At 43.4% G+C, this 22,907-nt stretch overlaps 1 protein-coding gene across 4 annotated transcripts in view; it reads right to left on the reverse strand.

Annotated features, from left to right (window-relative positions):
- The window catches only part of CDK14 (cyclin dependent kinase 14), a 691,508-nt gene that overhangs the window by 434,713 nt on the left and 233,888 nt on the right, over positions 1-22,907 (reverse strand). The gene's annotated exons all lie outside the window — the stretch shown is intronic.

The following is a 22,907-nucleotide window of genomic DNA, read 5'->3' on the forward strand; positions in this document are numbered from 1 at the left end:
TCGGATCAGCATCTGACGTCACCGAGAGGCGAGTCACACAGCCGTACTGTGCAAGCGCAACATCGGTGTGAAAGACCGCAAGTGCGTGGTCGGTCCAAACATTATAAAATAAATACACTTACAAACTATATTTTCATCGGAAAAGCGGCAAGATGTTCATTGCTAATTATTCCCTTTTCTCTAAATAGACCCCTTAAATGTAAAACATATCTGTAATACACTGTGTGTGAGGGAATTCAAGTACTTTCACATCAGTAACATGGTTGGGGTCAGATGAGATAAGTATGTGTTGATTTCGTTCACCCAACGCGTTTCGACAGTGGTGTCATCTGATACCAGGTAGCGGGAGGATTGCTTTTTTGCTTATTTGATTTTGTGAATTTATGGGAGTTTCTGTGAGCCAAAAAATGTATTATATATTGCTAGGATTATTATTGGTCATCTCGTGTTGGGGACTACACTGAAAAGAATGTTCATTGTTCTTCCAGAGGTTTACTTGATGTAAACAGGCTCGTGTTCATATAATTTCTAGCAATTGCAATGCTTAAGGGAGAAATAACGATTGAACACTGGGACTGAATCACACACGGTTCGCAAGGCTGCGTTTGCACATCCCCGGCCGCTGCAAATTTATGCAATCGAATGCGATCGCAGCACTACACAAAGTCGCCCACCACATTATCAAGCTGCCCACTTCCCTTTACTTACATACGGAATGCCTTCACAGGTGTGTGAAAACATCGGTAACGTTGAGTAACATTGGACCCATACGCACAGTTGTGGTTGACCATGACTTCACTCTCCAACTGCTAAACTTCCTGTCGGTGTCTACAGCTCAGGCTACGTATGGCTGCCGCAGGGGCTTAATTATGCGCGGTCCTGTAACGGCGTCCCAACGCACAGGTACGCCCGCGTTCGCCCGACACCCCACCCCAACACCACCCACAAACGACACTTCCTGTCAATCAATATCGGAAAGCTCTGCATGCACTCTGTGATCCCTTACGCGATCGCAGTAGCTAGTTTGCGCACGCGCAGTGTGATGCATGCACAGAACGCAAACATCGAACGGGTGCGTGCGAATGAGGCCTTGCAATCCAAGCTGAATCAAGACCACTGTCCACATGTGGGTGAATTTGTTATTGACTTGGAAAGTACCCAACTAATGCTGGGCATACACGGCAAGATAAAATGTCTGTCAGACCGACAGACATTTTATCTGGCCGGCTGCCAGCCGCAGATGTCCGCGGCATACACTGTGAGAGAAATCTCACAGTGTATAGCCCGACATCTGCGCTCCGCCCCCGGGGGAGGAGACATTTCCCTGTTCCTTCCGTAGGAAGGAACACAGGAAATGTCTGTCTGTCGGCCGCGCTGGGCATACACTGCCCGATGCGGCCGACAGTTATCGGGTAAATATCGCATCGGACGGGCATGCTGGACAATCCAGCATGCCCGACCGAGCAATATTTAACCCTCGGTCGCCCCCCCCCGCCGATATCGGGCAGATCGTCCCGATAATTGCAGCGTGTATGGCCAGCATAAGCAACATTTTTCCTCCAGATTGCGTTTTTTGACCGTTTGTTCATGCCCCTTATTTCACCCCTGATTTTTTTTTTCTTAGTTTATTTATGTTTTTCTATGTTCATGTGTTTTCTGTATATGTGGTTACTGTGTGATGTAACCTATTTTTATACTGACAGGCAGCACCTTGCACCGTAAAAGCTACTATTATTATATTAAAGGCAGAACAGTATCTCGCCGGGCCCCGATAATGCTGCCCTAGCCTCTGGGGCCCTCTGTTCAACACGTTAAATACCAGAATAAGGACCTCTTATGTACCCGTTGCATCAGGCACTATGTATTGCAAAAAGGGTGAGAGCCATCATACACAGCTTGTAAGTAAAAATGACTTTATATATACTGGTAAATCACATTCTACAGAACTTTTAGCTTCCGGAGTCACTACTGAATTTGAAGCATTATACCAAAGAATAAAAGAATACAAGGATCTCACAAGCTATTCACTGTGTTCCAGGAAAACCAGGTGAATACAGATGTGCATACAAAGACTCGCATTCATAGAAATTCAATTAAATCCTAATGTGTTCCTTAGCATTCAGAACAGCATAAGCATTGTATAAATAATGTATGTATTATTCGGTCGCATTGCTGATGACTGGCACTTAGATTTTGTGTTTTATTTTCTAACACCAACTTAGAAAAACAGCAACTTTCCAGCTGTTGAGGAACTACAAGTACCAGCATGGTCTCACAGGTAATTAAATGCTGCACCTGATTCACATTTTTACAGCATGCAAAAATAAAACCTTATATTACAGGTGTCCAAACGCATTTGTGTTTGTACATACGTTTGCAGTTTTTTGGGATGGTGTATATTTGATTTCATTGCAGTTATAACATGTTACTGCACTTTAAAATGTCAATTTATCTCAAAGGAAGTACATAGTGTACATACCTCTCGGGTTCAACACAAGCGGTTTAGCCAGTGTTGTTTGTATTTTTCCCATTCATGTCAATAACCCACACATTCCAATGGAGTTGTACACTACATGTGGAAATTCCACTGAAATAAGTGGGCCATTGACAAGAATGGAAATCCATGGAATTGCTAAATTTGTTTTATTCCACCCCATCGCCCTTCTTCCTACACATCAAAATAGATTCATCAAATCTCTATCGATGTGTGATTAAAGCACGAGGATTCCATCATCTTCCTTTATGAACAGCCAACCACATTATGGCTAGAAATGAAAATCACTTGTGATTGGATGAGCAGCTACAGGGAGACCTTGGGCCTGATTTATGTTTGTACACAATGCCGATGTTCACACAACTGAGCGATTATCGGCCAGCTGTGCATGAGCCACGATAGCACATGCTAGGTGTCAAGGTACCTTTGCAATGTCGTTCATAGTGTGGATGTAACTGCAAAGTGATTGACAGAAAGGGATCATTTGGAGGTGAACCCCATCACAAAGCCACAACTGTATCACTTCACAAGTGTAAACAATAACATCTCTCAGAGACACTGCTCACAGAAAAGCAGCACATCACTACCTCACTGACAGAAATGCACATTTTTGACAAAAAAAATTCAAGAAATGTCAAAATTACTACATAACTCAAAGGACCTGACATCAGTCCTCACCAAAGAACTTGATCAGGACTTACCTGAGCAGCCACTTCAGAATCTAGCACAGCAAACAGTGAGCAGACATGCTAGCCCTGACCCTGAGGAAACATTAAGCACTTTCTGCCAGTACAATTCACTAATCAACACGTGAAAGTAATTCAAATGAAACAGCCTATTCTAACCTATTTTCATCTCCTATCCTGTATCTGTGTCACCCTACATCATTCTCCACTTAGAACTATTTTATCAGAACGGCGGCCATTTAATAATCTGTGATGTTTGAGCTTTGTTACCCTGTGGCTGCTGGCACACTGCAAGTACAAGACCCAGAAGCATTGCTGCTGCCTGTGGCTGGGACTCCTAATTACCCAACAGCTGTAATTGATGAGAAATCTGATAACTGCTCTCTTCGTAATATCACAATATTTCCGCTGTGAATCAGCCCAGTAAATGAAGCTATTTTCTATCATACCCATTTTTATGTACGTGTGAAAATGTCTGCAATTTCTTTTTATTTTTTATTATGATGGAAATTCCGTCGCAGGGGGAAAATGTGAAAATCGAATGAAAAGGAGAAGGCATGGGCCTATGGGGAATTTGAATCATGACTAAGGTTTTCCAGGAGGGAGTAATTACTCCGCTATATACAGGATGAAATCATGAAAGTGAAGTAATCTGAAACTGTGAATGGAGCGATTTCAGCACTTCACACGGCAAAATTACAGCTGAAAATACAGGGACATTCCACTGACGACTGTGTGTCACAGGGCTGGAATGAGGTTCTGCACCGTTCAGACAGCCATGCAATTCTGGTACAAACTATCTGATGGAAAAACATTACAGCAAGTCAGTAATAGAGTTTATAGATCTCTGCTTACCAAGTAAAATAAAGGTTCTGTTCCTTTTATTGTAGACGTCTATCAGAAGTTTATTTTTCGGTAAGAAAAGTATTTGGAATTGGCATTTGAGAGTTCAATGATCATATTTAAAGGGGACATAAGAATTATTTTCATATAAGCGAAAACCAAAGTTGGTGCTACAATTCTACGTACCTATGTGGTCACCTAGGGTGACTGGGGTTAAGGAAATGCCTAAACCACTCAATGACGTAATGCCACAATTATTGTCACCGGTCAGCCCCTTCAAAATGCGCCAGCTGCTGACATATAGAGGCAGCTTCTTACCTGAAATGTTGGTAATGGGCTTAAGTTGCAGCACTCGTCCACGATGTTATAGCTGGCCGCTCCACTCCCAAAAGGATAACCTGCTGCTCCACACAAGGTAAGAAGTGTGGTGAGGTCACATCAGCGCCTATGGTGGAGTGACACTCCACCGCAAGGGGAGGCGCACACAGTAAGTGTGTGGGGGGTACCACATAGGGCACCCTGAGACATACTTGCCTACTTTTGAAAAGGCATTTCAGGGAGATTGTGAAAGCAGCACCTATGAACGTGGCGGTAAAGTGGGCGTGTACTGCTACATCTGAGGGGCGTGTCATAAAACTGACTTACATCCAAATGTAAATGAGCCCCAAAGCAGTTAGTAAGATCTATCGGTCGATGAAAACACACTGATACTTTTCAGAAAATGCATGTAGCCATAGGGATCATTGTGCCTTATAACCAATGCAGGGAAATTTTAGTAATGATCCCATTTGAATGTATATATATATATATATATTTTTTTTTTTATTTTTTTTTTAATTATTATTTTTTTTTATTTAACAGCTTCATAATGGGAGTAAGGTGCAATCAGGGAGACTGCTAGACTCCTCAGGGAGATTGCTGCTATTTCGGGGAGTCTCCCTGGCAATCAGGGAAAGTTGGCAAGTATGCCCTGAGAACATGCTAATGGTGATGGAAACATATTTGTGTTGCTATAACTGTATATTTTTTAAGCCTCCTGAAATCTTCCCACTTATCTGGTTCCTGGTGGTGATCCCCCTCAACTCATCCCCTCGACCTAACTGCACCATAAGGTCTGCCATCTCGAGACTCATACAGACATACAGAAGAGAAGATTCAGAATACAATTATTTCCATTTACTGAAATACATTTTGATGTCTTACAAGCAAAACTCAACATTTTCAATTTTGGCTGGTAAATCAATAGTTACACCTCATTCCAAAACTTTATTAGCTCAGTGGAACACTCATCAGGTCCCCCAATGTCTTATTTGGGCCTTGTACCACTCTTCTGTCAACTGCTTTTTCTCAATGTAACCATTGAGTAATTTAATTATATACATGTCGCATAACAAACTTGTATAGATAATGTATTTCCCCAAAGAATGAATATAATATGATCATGTTTCATATGCATATGTATGGAAAAATGATACATTGTGAATGGAATTAATGCCATATGTCTGCTGTGTTCCAGAGGATAGTTATAATATTTATGGAACCCATTACTACAACTGTTTTTGGACAAAAATATGCTGGTAGGTTAATTGGCTCTAACAAAAATTAACCCCAGTGTGTATGTGTGTGAGCATGTGGTAGGGAATATAGATTGTAAGCTCCGCTCGGAGCAGGGACTGATGTGAATGGCCAAGTATTCTCTGTAAAGCGCTGCGGAATATGTGTGCGCTATATAAATAACTGGTAATAAATAAATAAAAAAATAAATGGCAATGGCCATGTCTTCCAGCCTCGTCCAGGCCTGATGTACTGTAGATGGCGCAAATCAGTATGTGTTTCATTTTAAGAAATTGGTTTTGCATTTATGTTTCTGTATTTCAGTTTCTTATCGCTATTTTTATTAAATGAGCTTTGTCAATTTTATTTGTCATATTAAGATCCATATAATAATGTCCAATCTTTCGGGTCATCCCAATTCGATGCGAAGGGTGCGAGTTAACAGTTGCCACGGCTTTAAAACGCCGGCAACAGCACCTCATCGCGCCACCCTCATTCGCTCAATTTTGCTGGCAGCTGCGAGCACTTTTGAGCGAATCAGGGCTGTCGTAAAGTGCGTCTGTTGCCGCGATGACTCACACTTGCAAGTCCAGATGAAGTTGCTTTTCAGAGCATTACAATTATCTAATGGGAATTGTCTGGTCTAAAGTTACTCTAATTAAATTAGGTTGTGATTCAATTTTAGGATTAGACTGGAAATAACTGAAGACTTGAAAAGAGTGTCAGCTCTTCTGACCTCCATCCTAGCGGAGGCATGACTTTGTGCTTAACAGTGAGTGCAATATATATTTCTGGGGAATTGTAAGACAGGCTAGGTGGTCTTATTTTGATTAACCCTTTCAAACCTGTGATATTAGAGTTTCGGTGCCCACTGTAGGCTTCCCTGATGCATTCACCAACAGTACTGTAAGTTAAAAAAATAGAGAGGTATGTTCTGAGAACCGGAAAACAAATGATATACTACTGCAAAGGTAGTTATGGTCTTAGTGGGTATGATAACAATATAAACAATGGTTTCTAGCGCAGCACAGATGGTGTAATGGTAGCATTACTGCCTCACAGCACTGAGGTCATGGGTTCAATTCCCACCACGGCCCTAACTGTGTGGAGTTTGTATATTCTCCCTGTGTTTGCGTGGGGTTCCTCCAGGTACTCCGGTTTCCTCCCACATTCCAAAAATATACTGGTAGGTTAATTGGCTCCCAACAAAAATTAATCCTAGTGTGTGTGCGTATGTGTGTGAGCATGTGATAGGGAATATAGATTGTAAAAGCTCCACTGGGGCAGGGACTGATGTGAATGGCCAAATATTCTCTCTGTAAAGCGCTGCGGAATATGTGTGCGCTATATAAATAACTGGTAATAATAATAATAATAATAATAGCGCCAGATCCATTTTTACACATTTTACTAGGAATGCCTGTAAAATAAACGTTTTAAAAAAAAAAAAGTTACTGGGCATAAGCACTACATGCATTGTGAGAATGATTTAAACAACATAAGTTTACTAAAATATCTAACATACAGAGTGGATATTATCATAAACCAAGAAGTCAAAGATGGACTTCAGGAGTCAATGGATAATTTATTTTTATTGGGCTATACATATATCAGACCTAAAAATGCAGAGAGGCAGAGGGTTTAGCAGCGAGATACTTCAGAGGTAAAGTAACGATGATACCTGCTGAAATTCATTTCAATAGGAGGTTAATAGGCGAGAAATGGGGTTCTCGATGTGTTTTAATATTAATAAATAAATAAATTGAAAAATACAGGCAAATGACTCTTTTGCCTTCAAGATGAGAATATTTAGATGACGTAAATAATCAGAACATTAACTTGATAATACGATTAACATGACCAGGTTGTATAAATCTGATTTATGAAAGACACCTTCCTAAAGGATAAAGGAAAGCATTTAATTTTAAAATGCCATTAAAATAGGATTTGTACCCTTCGCCCTTGCAGCCTGGAGCAAGGATTGTATCAAATGAAATTGCTAGCCCTCTGACAGAACATGGTTCACATTAGAAAATATTATAATTAACCAGCTGAGGTGGCGCAAAATCTTCCTGGATTCAAACAGACTGGAACTGACGAGGCAAAATAATTTACAGGGTTCAAACAAAGTGCATCCTAGTGCTGCATACATAATAGCAAAACATCGCCCGAAATTTAGTGGTTACCCAGCAATCGGCACAAATGAATACTATTACTTTAACGTAAGTAAATATACAATGTTCTAGATCGAGAGTGGTTATACAGAGCGCTAAAATGTATTATTATAGACAGGAAATTAGTGTGTTACAAGACCGCCGTTATAAGGTGGGAGAGAATCACAGAAATGTCATTAAAATGTAATCTCTGTAAACACAGGGTAACGTTAACGTTCCTCAGCTGGATGCACAGGAGCTCGTTTATGGGGAGGATTTTAATGGTTCATTTAAAAGTTAACTCAACATACAGATTAAAGGTCTGTGTAGTGCTTGTTGCATAATTACACAGGGTTCTGTTTTAGAGGTGTACAGTGCTGTAACTATCAATGTTTCCTCATACACCTAGGGATAGATTTACTAAAGTGCGGGTTTTTAGAAGAGGAGATGTTACCCATAGCAACCAATCAGATATTAGCTATTATCTTCTAGAAGGTGCTAGATAAATGTTAAGTAGAATTTGATTGGTTTCTATAGGCAACATCTAAACTTCTAAAAAGCCTCGATATGCCAGGTGGCGCAGAACGCCTGGTGCTAGTAAGTTGCGCCGAGTGGTGTAGCGTAGAGACGTTTTCTTTAAATTCGCACCGCAGCCACAGTGAAACACCACTCAATCTGTACCAGAGGCGTCGGTGCCGAGACTTTAACCGCACAGGAATGACTGGAGCTAGCGTAGAGACCTTTTCTTTAAATTCGCACCGTAGGTACAGTGAAACGCCACTCAATCTGTACCAGAGGCGTCAGTGCCGAGACTTTAACCGCACAGGAATGCCTGGAGCTTTAAATATGTACAAAATCGCAGATGAAGCACAACGGAACTTGGAATGAGGAAAAGCCGCCGTAGCACTACGTAGACAGATTCAGGTACGGTCAACCACAGATGTACAAATGTCACATATCAAAGTAATCGGGTGCAGTCTGATTCTGTGTCAGCAGCAAGTACAGAAGCAGGCGCATCCCGCGTTTATGAGCAGGCTGCGCATGTGCCGATGAAAGCAAACGCAGGCTGCACGTGTGCTGCACCGTGCCTACGCAGATTGATGGAGGATACAAGAGCGGTAAAGATTGCTCCGTGTGTGGCGGTGGGGTTTTTCTGGGTGTCAACTGGGCAGCTAGCATGGATTGGATCCACCTTGTGAGAGCAACATGGAAGTGCCATGGTCGAGTACCCCGTTAGTTTGAGGCATGTGTATGGAGAAAGGACGCCTAAATCAGATGCATCTATTGCACCCAGCTTTGGGTAGGTGCAAGTGCCGATGGTGACGGCTACGGCTGGAAAACCAGTAGGCGGTGTGACCTTAGGCATAAGGCCAAGAGGATACTCATATTAGGTAGTAAATCTAGCAGTTGCTTTGTGTCCCACTCAGAACCATGCCCCTTGTAGGTGAATAACGGTGACTAATCTCTTAAACTGCATACACACACAACGATTTTGTTACCAACGATTTTATGAACGATTTTCTGTCAGATTATCTGTCAGATTTTGTAAAGTGTAATGAACAATTATTTTGAACTACAAACGATTCTTGCATATTCCCTTAATGAAAATCGTTCAGTCTGACTGAACTACAAACAACAAATGTGAACGCGCATGAACGATAATCGTTCACCGCTTGACTCAGAAAGCGAATGATTTTTTCAAACGATTATCGTTAAACGATATTGTTTAACGATAATCGTTCAAAAAATCGTTGTGTGTGTATGCAGCTTTAGGGATGGAAAGTTCGTAAAGAGTGCTCACCTCTCATAGGGGGAGATTTATCAAATCTTGGAGAGAGATAAAGTGGAGAGAGATAAAGTACCAACCGATTACAGGTGTGTCTACATACGTCTATCCTACAAGTCGCGTTACGTCTTTTCTTGCGTCTTTTTACCTTAACATGTGTCTTATTCGCAAAGTGATGGGAACGGGAAGCACAAGCAGCTTCTGTTGATTAAGAGAAAAAAAATAAAGCCAAATACAGCTGTCGTGAGGAAGTGACAGTACTGCCTGCAGGGCCCTGCGTCCTGGGCAAAGGACCACTCGCACACCCCCAGTTACAGCCTTGGGAGCCATTATCAGTTACCATCTCAGGCTGAGTAATGGCTAAGCGCAAATTACCGTCCGATGGTATATTGACTTATTCAGGACAAAGAATACTTGCTTCAAGTTTCTATTCCTAGCAACAGAGTAGTAGTGAGTGCACGTGTCTGTACAATGGTCACCACTGGGTAACGAATGTGCATTAAAATGGGCACCTGCTGGGTAGGGACATCTTTACATTACTTGCACAAATTTGCAAAAAGAATAATTACAAGGGGAGACTGAAAAAAAAAAAGACTACAAATTAATATCACGAACAGTAATTTATAACATATGTTGCCGCAGTACATTGTACTTACTTTTCTTCTCTTTTTATATCATTAAACAATTATTACGACACAAAAACACATTTATTGGTCTCTTAAAGTCACGGCACAATAGAGAATACCATGTGTTTCTACATTCAAAGTCATAATAAATGTCACTTAGGGGTATAATAATTCTCCCTAATTGGTTGCGGCTGTCATTTGTACATCTGAAATGCATGGGAGGCCCGAGGCCTCTGGAATGAGACAGGAAGCTGATCCAGCCACATCTCCCATCATGTTGAACAATGTAAAGCCACTCTTGAGTAAAATAAAGAGCGTGCTATTCGGCTACTGAGAATGACATCATGCTGCCTGCACATTGCACGGTCTCTCTATGGCAGCAAGGCCGTAAGCAGGCTATTCTCTGCTAGCCAGGAGAGGGGGAACATTTGGTATGCATCAGTAGTTTTACTGACTACGGTCACTTCTCCTTTCACATCAACCAGCTCTTTGAAATCTGCCTGTAATAGAAAATGCTCACTTTCAGAAAACACGATCAGAAAGCACATGGCCAGATTTTCAATTAGGTATCCGACTCTTTATGCACATAAGGCCTGATACAGAGATAGACGCTAATGCAATCGCAGCTGCGATTTTGCATGGAACGCCGCTGCGAAAATATGCTAATAATTCCAAAGCTTACCCGAGCATAGGGACACCCAACGCTGCCTTCTCATATCCATCCAACGTCACGCCCCAGCGTAAACATCGGTAACATCGACGCAGATCGAGTAGCCTGACCTTTCTCAAACACAGCGTCTCTCCTGACACGCAGAGCGCACTCAAGCTGTGAATGAGATCGCAATAGCCAATTTATGCACGCCCATAAAACGCAGCGGTCAGATATGCCTGTGTTTGCCTAGCCGACCCCCGTTACCTCCCCCAAACGCTGACTACCAGTCACTCACTTTGCGAGTGATTCCTCTGTGCGAGCGTAATCGCAAAACAATTACTGTGCGTGTGCAGTGTGGCTTACTCCCATGCGCAATGGAAAACAATCGCTCGTTCTGCGTAAATAGCTGCATTGCCCACATCACCGAATCAGGTCCATAGTCGGACAATCCTTTATGGGACTGTTATAGACTTTGCATGGAACTTCACTGGATTCTAAACTAACTTTATCACTGATTCACTAAAGACTTGCATATATGTATGTATATATGTATGTATATATATATATATATATATATATATATACACACATACACAAACACACACACACACACATACATACATATATATATATATATATATATATACACACACACACACAACCAACAGCAAATCAGTGCGCTATGTACCATTTTCTTATCAGATGTTCTTGTGGACAACAAGTCCCAGAGTGGATTGCTAAAATGATGAACCAGTCTACCAAGATCAATTGAGTAGCACTGCTGGTCCACTTTGCACATAATCCAGATTTAGGTTGGTGTCTTCCCCTACTAAATTACCCGAATCCAAAACGGGAAAGTATTTGTTCTAAAAGCAGAGCAGAAAAAGGGGCTGCCACATAGTGCATAAACTGTTGGAATATTTATTAAGTAATCAAAAAATCAAAGCCTCCGCAGCGACTTCTGGGTAGCGCTGGAGGGCGCGCGTCACATGTGTAGTGACATCACTAGTTCCTGTCGGGCGGCAAACGGGGCTTGGCAGCTGTCTCATCACTGGGGATCTCTTTGCTCTTATATAAGCCTCCGCAGGGACTTCTGGGTAGCGCCGGAGGGCGCAAGTCGCATGTGTAGTGACACCACCAGTTCCTGTCGGGCGGCAAACGGGGCTTGGCAACTGTTTCATCATTGGGGATCTCCTTGCTCTTATATAAGAATTGTGCCAAAAGGATAAGGATCTGATGAGTACTATTGGAGTCATTATACGTGAATTATCAAGTGGTGCATTCCACCATATAAGGTATACCTCCAGCACATAGAGGGTGATAAGTCCTGGTGAAGGATTCCAATGTACCTTAAAATTACTGCACTAGGAGGTGCCGTTTTTCCACCTTATTTCATATCATTATTGGAGCTGGTTGAACGACATCTGTTTGGGAAAAAGAGCAGCCACCCGTCAGAACAGGGGAGTGCATTTGAAGTAGGGATGTGCAGGCTCGGTTTTACTCGGATTTACTCGGTTCTTATCGCCACTTTACCGCAAATTCGGATTTATTATATTGGCTATCCAGAACACATGATAGGCGATAGCCAATAAAATGCCGTTTAAAGATCCAAGTAAATCCGAGTAAAACCGAACCCGCTCACCCCTAATTTGAAGTGGACTGTAATATTTAACTGACTGTTGCTGAAAGAGACATTTGAATCTAGGACTAGACTAGCGCCATATACCACCATTTTGCTTAATATATATATATATATATATATATATATTCATTTTAATTTAATACATTATACATGACTTAGGGCCTAATTCAGACCCGCTCGTGAGCGCTGAGCGCTCGCAAATGGGTCGATGGTGCCCTAATGCGCATGCGCACGACGGAGGGAGCTCCGTCGTGCGCATGCGCGAGACCCGCATAGCGACAGCCAAGCAGTCGCTGTGGGTCTCGCATCAAAGGGGGCGTGCTGTCAATGGTGACTGACAGCACGCCCCCTTTGGTGGGTGTGCCGGGGGCGTTGCTGCCCAGACGGAGGCGTTCCCATGGGAACGCCTTCCGTCTGGAGCCGGCCCCACTGACATCACTAGTGATGTCAGTGGGAGTGCTTTTGGCTCTGATAGAGCCAAAAGCACTCCTGGGCTTGTGGCAGCGAGACCCTACCGCAGGGTCTCGTAGCAAGCCCAATGGTCGCGATGGTCTTGACCATCGCGACCATCTTTTTGGCCGCTCGCATAAGCTGTGGGTGGTCACCCACAGCTATGCGAACGGCCAGGAGGCCACTCCATTTTTAGGTAGGAGGGCCCGGATTCAGAGCGAGCGCTCTGGTCAGAGCGTCCGGCTCTGAATCAGGCCCTTAGTTTAGTAATAAAATATTTATGGCGATAATGATCAAAGAACAGCGACGGTACTGGCACAGCAATTGTTCTTAATAAACTGTTGAACAGGCAGCAGCGAGCTTTTACACACAGAGACATTTGCAACAGAGTCTTCTGGGTCATAATAAACAGAACCCTCAGTGATTAAAGTAAAATCTTTAAAATAAAAATGAAGAATTTAAAGAGTCGGTGATGCCGTACTGAGGTGCATATTACCAAACAAACAAAAAATATACAACTCCTGGAAATCTATAGACTGGCTTAGCTTCCATTTAATTCACACAAGCGAGAGATGCTGCCAGCCTGAATGTGCTCTGACAGAGAGAGGCCGCAGTCTTTCATGAGGAGGCTGATGAAACGCTGATACGGCTGGAATGCTGGAATGATCTCTGTAATGAATTCTGCCCTTGCTACTTTTTTTCACAGAGATCTTTTATCAGAAGGTACAATACAAGCATACATGATGTACCTATTTTACATGAATAACCCAATGCTTTATGCTTCTTCGTACGAGGACAACCGTCATGAAAATATAAACCGTGAAATCTAATTGAATCAAATTCTTTCATAAGATTTTTTCATATATTATAATTATTATCATTATTATTACTATTGTTATTATTATAGTATTTTGGCTATTATGATACTTCTTCGCGTTGGGGTGTAAGCCAGGACTGTGTTATAACCTTCCAAGTGTCATAGTTGCCATCTATGAAGAGTTTTATTATACCACTTTTACACAGCAGCTAAAACAGTTATTATAGTGTTAACCTGGGTTACAGTTTGGTGTTAAAGGGGCAAGGGTTGGATTCTAGAGTCGAGTGGACCCGGTAATCCAACCCAGGTAGCTTTCAGAATTTAACATGGGAATGACCGGTGTAACCCTGCAGTATAAACGGGTAACCCAGTTAGTCCAACACGAGTGCCGTTTACAGCTTGGGGTGATCCAGATTTCCCGGCACTTGGAGATGTCATCAACAAGCTCCAGCAGAAGAGCTCCACTGCACACGGGTGAAAGGGGTCTCTCCTGGGTCTGACCCAGTTTGGAACCATGTTCCAAATCCCAGGTCAGACCAGGGACTTAAGTGATAAAGGCTATTAATGTCTGAAAGCTTTAGGATCTCTCCCTGAAGGAACATTATATGAATTACATCACATCACCCAGGCATCAGCCTATGGGGTATTTTGGTAGGGCATAGGACTTCTTAAAGGAACCAGAGAAAAGAACCGGAGAAAAATAGTTTGTTCAGAATTGCTGCAGTACAATCGCCAGGGTCAAGTCTAAGACGGGGGTGGAAGTTGGCTTACAGTAGATGCAAATGGTACCATATTTAAGAAATTTCTCCAAGTGCTCCTACCCTTCTGCTCACACCCATTTCCAGGCATCAGCTCGGAAATGACAATAGGACGTAGGTTAGGCTGGGAAGGAAAAAAACTTTTCCAATCATTTCTCCCACTTCAGTAGCGCACGCAGGGGGGGTTTCTGAGTGCCTAGAAACCCCCCCTGCCAGGCCAATCCATCCCCGCAGCGCACAAGTATTTATTTGGTTTTTTTTAAGTGAGACAGAGAGCTTCATCTCTGTCTCATCAGGCCGTTCTGTGGGCTCCGACTGGGCAGCTTCCGCGTAGCTATGGGGATGGCTGAGAGCAGTACAGGGGAGCTGCTGTGGCTGCAGCTCCTCCCTGACAGCTCCCATGTGCCAGTGATGTCACTCACTGCACTCCTCCTCATCTGCACTCCGGGCAGCATGTAATTAGCACAGCCACTGGCACAAACAAGTTCATCTCACAGGTACTGTACCTCCCAGCTCTGTTTATACCATGGGTGTGGGGGGAGATGATCTGTAGTCCGAGTGTGTGTAATGTGCAGTGCAATGTGCCTGTGTGTAATGTGCAGTGTGTGTCAGTGTGCAATGTGTAGTGTAATGTGCAGTGTGTGTATGTGTATAATGTGCAGTGTGTGTATGTGTCTAATGTGCAGTGTAAGTGTCTGTGTCTAATGTGCTCTGAGTGTCTGTGTGTAATGTGCAGTGTGTGTATGTGTATAATGTGCAGTGTGTGTATGTGTATAATGTGCAGTGTGTATGTTTATAATGTGCAGTGTGTCTGTGTGTAATGTGCAGTGTGTGTATGTGTATAATGTGCAGTGTGTGTATGCGTATAATGTGCAGTGTGTATGTGTATAATGTGCAGTGTAAGTGTCTGTGTGTAATGTGCAGTGTAATGTGCAGTGTGTGTATGTGTATAATGTGCAGTGTAAGTGTCTGTGTGTAATGTGCAGTGTGTGTCAGTGTGCAATGTGTCATGTGCAGTGTGTGTCAGTGTGCAATGTGCAGTGTGTATGTGTTTAATGTGCAGTGTAAATGCCTGTGTGTAATCTGCAGTGTGTAATGTGCATTGTGTGTCTGTGTAATGTGTAAGTGTGTGTGTAATCTGCAATGTAAATGTCTGTGTGTAATGTGCAGTGTAAGTGTCTGTAACCTGCTCTGAGTGTATGTGTGCGGGAGGGGAGGAGGGGGGCAGTCCAAATTGCTAATACAACTATACTTACACAATACATTGCAAAAAATTAACTATCCATGTGTGACGGGCATGTGGGTGGTATATATGTGTGTATATATATATATATATATATATATATATATATATACATATATACAGAAACCCCCCCTTACAAATCCTGTGTTTGCCCCTGCACTTAGTGCTGGGATTTACAGTACGTGTAAATATAGCAAGCCTTCTAAAGAGTGGCTATGTGGAGGTGTGGCCCAATAGCAACCAATCAGCTTCTAGCTATCATTTATCTAGTGCAGTCTATAAAATGATCGTCAGAAGCAAATTGGTTGCTATGGGCAACCTCCCCACCCGTTCTCTTGTGACACCTCCCAGTCTCCCCTTTCCTTTCCTTTTTAACTCTTGAATTGGGAGGGAGTCCAGGTATGTCACACTGAATGGAGGCCTATAAGATGTAATATCGGTTTAAAAATGTCTAAACAGATCAAATAATTAATGGAGGAACAATTACATATAAAATCCCAACAAAGCAAAGTTTATATTGATATAACAGTCTAGAAATGTTATAAGAGCGCACATTTCTATCTTTAGTTATTTAAGAGACTGCGGCATACTTACCGACTTCAATGAATGCTTTCCGGGAGCAGCCCTCCTGCAGGCCGGTTTGGGGGGCGGGGCCAGAATGGTGACATAATTAGGCACCGGCCCTTTCTAGGGAAGGCCCGCGATTCACGGGTCCACGATGAGGGGACGGGACTAAATGACGCAAATCGAGTGGTTTCACTCTGCCCACTCCTCATGGACCCGCGAATTCCCCATCAATTCTTCCCATCCTGCCCGCTTCACTAGGAAGTGGGCACAATGCGGGAGATATGCCTTCACTTCCGGGGGTGTAGGGGGCTACCCGAAAAAAACGGTGCCTCCTGCGACTTCTGGGAGTGTAGCCAAGTATGCTCTGTGGAGCATATTTCTCATTTATGGTAAAATAGTTATTTTAGGTTTATTATTTTGCTCAATGATGTGCACCACACAGATATTGTCTAATGGGCATCTGTAAGCAGAACACGATAATGTGACACATGCAAGCTATTACATAGCAACCATACAGTATCTGGACTATAAGTACTATACCAATACCCTAATGCTGCCCATCCACTAGACGAGCTGAAAACGACTGCACGATTACGACATTGTAAGCGTGCAGTCGTTTGTCAGTCTGTGATGAGCCTGCACTGAACGAGCAGTCGTTCAGTGCAGGCTCATCAATCATCTGCAAACATGCTCAGCCTGACGTTATCATCAGGTTGACCATCTTGTTTGCAGGATTATAGATGTCGAAAGCGGCCAGCGGGCATGCGCATCGCTGGTCGTTTCCAACGATTTGCAATCGATTGCACGATAACGACATCATCGTGCAATTGCTTGCAAATATCGCTATGTGGATGGGCACCTTAACAGTGTCGGACTGGGGCATGAAGGGTCCACCAGCGAATGCAGTGGTAGGGGTACAAGCTTAAGTTGTGTGTCCTGCCACCAGAGGGGGTGTGACCAGCTACCACAGAGGTACTTGGCCAACCATTAGAGAGGATATGTAAAGAGCAGGGCCCTTTTATATAAAAAAAAAAAGGGGACAGGGGGTGTGTCAGGACCACCCACTTTGATTGGAAGTAGGGTTAATCTTTATGTAGTTTCCATAGAAACCAAGTACCCAAGTTCATCCATGATCCTGCTCCACCAAATTACTGACCCCTAGAGGATGGAGTAAAGCCATGAGGCAGTAGAGCCCTCCCCTGTACACGTGTTGGCCAGTCCGATACACTCCACAACAGTCTAGGTTTCAACGGGACAGTTCTGATTTCAGGAGTCTGTCCCTCCTTCCCAACTGAAACTGGATTGTCCCCATCAGCCGGGCAGTTAGGAAGATGGGGTTCCCTATACAAAGCATTAGCGAACGGTCTGAAAAAGGGTGTCTGAAAGGAGGAGGTCCAGCGCCTCCGTGATGCCTGAATATGGCTGTGTCATGTAGCCAAGCCCCAGTAAGGCAGCCTGGTCCATGTACCAACTTTACTCGGATATTATGAACACTTGACGTAAAGCAGATTCAAGTATAAATATAGGATTGTGTATATAAATATATATATAATTTTTTTTTTGTGTTTATGCTTTATTTCAAAACTTGCTATATTTATTGGATACTATGATACTTTGTATTATTATTATTGTACATCTATTTTATATTATCTATTATTGCTACTCTTCAAGACAATAATACATGTGTATTCATTTAGGGTTTCATACCCATATATTAATAAAGACCTATTTTAATGATTTACCCGGATGGACATTGTGTGATTTACAGTTCATTACTAAGTAATAATTTATATAATATGCTTGATTGCCATTCATGTGCAGTCCAGTATTTATACGTGTGAATTCGCATTGCATCAAGGGTTCGCTGTATCTAAATCAGCGCTGGAGATTTACTCCTTGTACATCTATTCATTTGTTTTTTGTTGTGCCGCAGACTAAGATACCCCCTTCTAGACGCCAACATAAACTTGATCCACATACATACCTACCATCACTTAACTTCCTGAAATGGGTACAAAATAAGCCCTACTCGATCTTCCAATCCTAAACCCCAATTGATCCTCCCAAGCTCTAGGCAATAAAGCCCATTGTTGGGTGACACTCTGCCCATTTAAAGGTCTACGAACCGGAACGGTCCCATTAAAATTAGGACCTTTGTGATGTTAATTAAAACCTGAGAAATGAGGAAACCGCATTTCATACAAAACGACGGTCTTTGTTGTCCACTTCATTCCAGGACTGGTTGGGCAATTACTTAAAAAACCAAGACCCTCAGTTACACCACCTTTCAGAGGCTCCACCCAACATTTTTAATTTAAGGTTAAGTTTAAAACTAAAAGATTAAAATGATATCCCATAGTGTTATATGATATTCAAGGAAAAGTGCAAAATACAAAAATGACAGATTATAATAACACTGGCCTATTAATATTAATAACCATGACTAATTTATACCTACCATATCTCGTAGCCTCCAGCGCTAATTCCCTAACTTTCCCCATCAGGAAGAGTTCATCATTTATTTAAATGACATTGTCTTTGAAAAGACTTTATGAATCTCTGGATTGCTGGTCGGGATTACATACAGAATTAAACATAAGGGCAGAGGAACAGCAGATACCTAAACAAAAAGCGCTGTCGTTTAATTTTGAAGGTGTCTTAGCTGAGTGCGGTGAATTTATCAAAGCCCCCCCCCACTCTACATAATATACCACCCAGGAATATTAACTGATAACACAAAGTTTATCGCTTTGGGAAAAACATAAAGACAAATTAAATAGCTGCTGTTAAACAATTAATATTTATAGAATCTAATCATCAATACATGATGAGGCTATCACATAATTTGCATGTGTACATACTTCATAAAATAGGTGTTAAATTCAATTTATGCAAGTGAGGTGGAGAATGTTATAATACCAGTACTACAGATAATGTTCTCTAAAATTAAAAGGGGACAGGACACTTAAATTTACAACATAATGAAATTAACATATACATTATATCACAACTGAGAGATGGTCAGAACACCAATCACCTACACAAGCAGAGGCAGCCATCTTGTAAGATGAAACACAATGAGGGAGATGTATTATAGCGCCACTTAACGTGCCGCTATAACGCTTCCTGCTTTGCCTCTTTACTGAGGCGAAGCAGGAAGCATTAACAATGAGATGTATTAACATTCTCACCCCCTCCAGTGATCTCTGCTAGAGCTCACAGTGCATCAGCCTAGTGCCGATGCGCTGTGTCTCAGTCCCGGCTGGCTCCACTGAGCATGCGCAGGAACTCGCAAGCATCGCAAGATCCCAACTGCAACCCTGGAGCCGCCAGCCCCCGCAGCAAGAACAGCGCTGTCCCTGCTGTGGGTATAGGGCATCGGCAGGCTGCAATTGTCGATAGCGATAGCTGCAGCGGGCGCAACGATCAGGCAAACTGACCATTCATAAATTGCCCAGGCTATCGGCGCTATCTTGTAGATAGCAGCGCCGATAATGACAGGTGCGCATAGCGCCCCTGTCATTTACTGCCCAGCCCCCCAAACAGACATTGGGGAGAAGCGGTGTCAACGTACATAACGTGTGCTGATGCCGCTACGGCAGGTAATACATTTCCCCCAATATCCATTTTATGAATAGAGGCCACTACACTGGACAGCTGTTTTTAAGTTATTATCTCATATAGAAACTCTCTTTTGACAACACAAGTGCATGGTGTTATCTTATTTGCACCTCTGCCAAGGTATGCCACCTCTACCAAGGTATGCCAGCTTTTAATTCCTACAAAAACAAGGTCAAAATGGCTGAGAAAAGTTTACCAGCACTGAGCACTTCTGGGATTTCTGTAAAATATTTTTACTCAAAGTTAGCAGAGCAGGTAGAAAAATATAAAGGAAAGTAATGTTTAGGGCATAATATGGTAAAAGTTTTCATCAAATATTCAATTTATCTTTTGCACAGTTGATGTGAAATCATATGTCCACTTCAGTGGACGTTGTGCAATACAAAGATACATACTAAGTACAAGACTTATCCTGGCATGTAGGCCTAACCTAAATATTTTCCCATAGAATAGCTAGATCTATATATGCCACAGGTTCTCAAACTCGGTCCTCAGGACCCCAAACGTTGCATGTTTTCGAAGTCTGCTGATAGAATCACAAGTGAAATAATTAGATCTACCTGTGGATCTTTTAAAATGTGTCAGTGAGTAATGAATACACCTGTGTACCTGCTGGGTGACCTGGAAAAAATTAACTGTGTGGGGTCCTGAGAACGGAGTTTGAGAACCACTGATATATGCCCTGTCTATATATATATCTGATAGCCTTATATGTATCATTATATGTTATCTTAACTTTTTAAAATTGTAAATAATTTCAAATTATCATCATTAGTAGAAGCTGTGGTAGTAGTGCTTATCCTGACATCAAGAGCATCTAGCAAAAGGGTTAGGTACAGAGTAGTAGAAGGGATTTCATCGAATTCCAGTGACATTGACAGTGATGATGGTGAATGTCAGCCAGACCAGAATGGAGAAGGAGCAGGGAGCTTTAGCAGCTGCAGTGAAAGTGACAGTGATGATGGTGAATGTTCTTTAATCATGCACAGGTGACTTAAGCTGGCCAAACATGCTACAATTATCGGGGCGATCAACCCGATATCCGCGGATCGCTCCGATAATTGTAGCGTGTGTGCGGGCGACTGAGGGTTAAATATTGCTCGGTCGGGCATGCCGGATTGCCCAGCATACCCGTCCGATGCGATATTTAAGAGGTAAACTGTCGGCCGCATCGAGCTGTGGGGAAGCAATCGGGAAGCCGACTGCCTAAATACCGGCAGCCGGCTTCCCGACTGTCTTATCCCGGCATGGGTGAATTGCCAGGCGTCTAGATGTAGACGTCCGCATTTCCCCGACACCGGCGCCCGGCATCACGATCGTAGTTATGCCGGGCGCCGCGAGCAGACAGCCGCGGGGGGGAGGGTTAGGTTTAGGGCTCCCGGGGGGGACTTAGGGTTAGGCACCCCCCACGGGAGGGTTAGGCTAGGGGGAGGGAGGGTTAGGGTTAGGCACCCTCCCGGGGGACTTAGGTTTAGGCAGCGGGGAAGGGGGTGGTTAGGGTTAGGCACTTAGAGGGGGGATTAGGGTTAGGCACTTGGGGGGGAAGTTAGGGTTAGGCACCCCTAAGGAGGGTTAGGGGGGTTAGGTTAGTGTATACTTACCTATCCACGATTGGGATTTCCAGCGCTGTCGGGCTTCCGCTGCTTCTAACTCTGCTCCTGTCGGGCTGTCGCTGACGGGAATTGAACCGCCGGCCGCATGTATGCCCAGCCGCGGCCGACAGACAGACAGACATTTGCTGTGTTCCTTCCCATTGAAGGAACAAGTTAATGTCTCCTCCCCCGGGGACGGAGCGCAGATGTCGGGCTAATACACTGGGCCCCATTTACAAACGAAACGAAATAGCAGCGGGGATTTTCGTTTAGTATCACTGTGATATAAACGAAAATTCCACTGGTATTTAGTAATACTTACCCCTCCAACGAGGTCCAGCGAAGTACAGGTCCCCGGTGAGGTCCTCGGCTGGGCTGCTGGCAGCATAACGCTCCAGTATTATGCACGACGGTCCATCTGCGCATGTGCATGACACGGAGACCCGGCAGTGCCTGGAAGGCATCGCTGAAGCCGGAAAGGCACCGCCGGATCTCCATTGCCGGCAATGTGGCCCGCACCGCTCTCGCCATCTAAAAGATGGCGAGAGCGATGCTGTAAAAACAGCAGTAATCTAAGATTACCGATGTTTACTAAATAAAGAAAGATGGTATAACCCCTTTAGCGAGCGCTCAATGGGTTATTTTTCATATATATATACACACTCCACCCACCGCTCTGCAATAATAAGATGCCACAGGGCCTGAAGATGCAAATCATGTTCTCATGCCCACTTAGGGCTCTATTTATTAACATTATTTTGACTAAAATAAAGTGAAAAGGGGTGTTTTCACACCCTTTTCACATTATTTTAGCATCACCTATAGTTATTACAGGGCAATTGGAGTAGAATTCGTAAAATTCCCCCTAAGTATCACTTATTTTTCGTAATCAGATCACATTTCCCATAATTGTAATGGGAAATGTGATCCGACCAGAGTTACTAAAAATAAAAGTTGAAAAAAATACAGGGGAAAGCCCTGTGATAATAACGCCACCTGGAGGTGGCGTTATGCAGGGTCTCCCCCGGTTACCGGGCTCCTACTCTGCTCTAACGGGGAGAGCAGAGCCGAGAGTCGGTCCCAGTAATCAGCTGTGTGGTCTACACGGACCGCATGCTGATTATTGTAAAAAAAAAAAAAAAGAAGAAAAAAAAATTGGTAAAAAAAAAAAATTACTTACCTGACTCCAGGGACCGGTGATCAGGCCTCCGGGGATGACTCCCCTCCGGTCAGCTGGTGTCCCATAGTGCACTGCTGTCCGGTCATCGGGTGATCGGGTCCCAGTGCAGTATGGGAGATCACGTGAGCGGAGGCATGGAGAAAAACACCGGAGGCCTGGATCATGCAGGTAAGTGTAATTAAGGGAGGGGGGGTCGCGGGGGGTCCACGATCGCGGGGGGTGGGGCTTAGCACCGGGGGGTAA

The sequence above is a fragment of the Taudactylus pleione genome, unplaced genomic scaffold (genome assembly GCF_031769625.1).
Source record: "Taudactylus pleione unplaced genomic scaffold, aTauple2 ptg000916l, whole genome shotgun sequence".
Classification (NCBI taxonomy): Eukaryota; Metazoa; Chordata; class Amphibia; order Anura; family Myobatrachidae; genus Taudactylus; species Taudactylus pleione.